This window comes from Tupaia chinensis, unplaced genomic scaffold (genome assembly GCF_000334495.1).
Source record: "Tupaia chinensis unplaced genomic scaffold, TupChi_1.0 Scaffold000406_1, whole genome shotgun sequence".
NCBI classification, from domain to species: Eukaryota; Metazoa; Chordata; class Mammalia; order Scandentia; family Tupaiidae; genus Tupaia; species Tupaia belangeri.
In genome coordinates this window covers 1,138,287-1,140,089 of record NW_006159908.1, presented here as the reverse complement: position 1 = coordinate 1,140,089, position 1,803 = coordinate 1,138,287, and positions in this window count along the sequence as shown.

Genomic DNA, 1,803 nt, shown 5'->3' with positions numbered 1-1,803 from the left:
CACACATTCGGTGTGTTTTAAGCTGCTGGGTCTGGGACTCTAACTGTGGTTGACTATGTGGGAGTCAAGGGATGTAACCATTATGCCATCTGCTGGTCCCAGAACATCACATTTTTATTTTCAACTAGTACCTTCCCCTGGACTCCAGATTCCTACATCTGATTGTCGATTGGACATGTTCACTTGGATGTAAAGTAGACATCTTGAATTTAGTATGTTCAAGGATGAACTCCTCCTCTTCTCTAGCCAAACATATTTCTCTCATAATCTTTGGCATTTCAATTCATGGTACCTTTGATTTCTTAGGCAAAAAACATGGAGTCAGATTTAACTTTTCTCTTTTTTCTTTCTTGTCTTCTACTTTACATTTAATTAGTTAGCAAATGGTCTTGACTTTACCTTCAAAATATATTCATAGTCTAATTTGATTGTAATCGTAACAAGACCTCTGCTCTATGTTACTGAAATAGCCTTCCAATTAGTGTTCCTACTACTACCCTTTTGCAATATCCATCTCAACACTGCAGCCAGAATGCTACTGATAAACACCTTTATATTATTTCTCTTCTCTGTTCGAAACCCTCCAGGTTCCTCATGCCATTCAGAGTAAAAGTAAACTCCTTGTAATAATTTATTTGGTTTACATAATCTTTCTCCCTTGTTGTCTGACTTTATCCTCAACTATGCTCTCCACCATTCATTTTGTTCCAGCTGTTTTTGATTCCTTGCTGTTTCTCAAATATGCCTAGTACTTACCTACCTCAGGAAATATGCATGTATTATTTCCATTTCCAGAAAAATTAATTTCTCTAGATATTCAAGGTTCACTCTTAGTTTTTCCCACAGTCTTCTTAGGGAAGCTTTCTCTGATCATCCTTTTAAAAAGCACCATCCCTTACCTCATCCCTGTGTACTTACCCTTTTCCTGACTTTAATTCTATTTACTTAGTTGAAGTTTCCATGTACTAGATGGTAATTCTCACAAGAATAAGAATTTTTTAATTTGTTCATTGTTCTATTCCAGAATCTACAACATTATCTAAAGTAGTATATATTCAGCCAATATTTCTTAAATGAATAAATACATGGAAATTAAGCTATAAAAAACCTGTGCTTATTTGGCTGGTAGGTACTTTTTTTTTTTTTTTTAAGTTTACTATAATATGTATATGCTAGCCAGAGAGAGAGAAAGAAAGAGAGAGTGAGAAAAAAGTGAGGAAGCACCCCTAGGGGATACAACCATACTGAAATCCCCTCCCCTCCACTCTTCTCTCAGAATTTTGGGCACACACATGCACTTGGCATGTTTTTCATGCCACTGGTCAGGGACTAGAACTCTGCAATCAGCCATGTGGATCCAGGTGCCTCAACTACCACGCAACCTGTCAGGGCCTAGGCTGGTAGGTATATTTTCTATAAGCAAAATTCTTTTATATATTTTTAATCTTCTTATTGGTTTTGGCCTCCTTCCTCAAAAACATACACATTAGCTGAATATTGCTTTTATTATCCACCAAAATTCAGCAAAGTAATTTTGCCTGTGTTCCTATGAAAGCTGGATTATGATGCTATGTTATTTAATAAGATATCACAAATCGAGCCATTGACTAACACTTTTCTCAACTCTCATATTGATTATGTGAGCCAACTTCAGAAAAGCAAGAATAAAATTATCTCCATGACAAAGCCCAATATATCACAAAATCTCTTTCAATACAATACTGTGAAATTTTGCACACAGTGAAAGGATAGAAGTTTTATATCCTACAAGTAACATTAAAGTAATGGATTTGGGAAGAATTA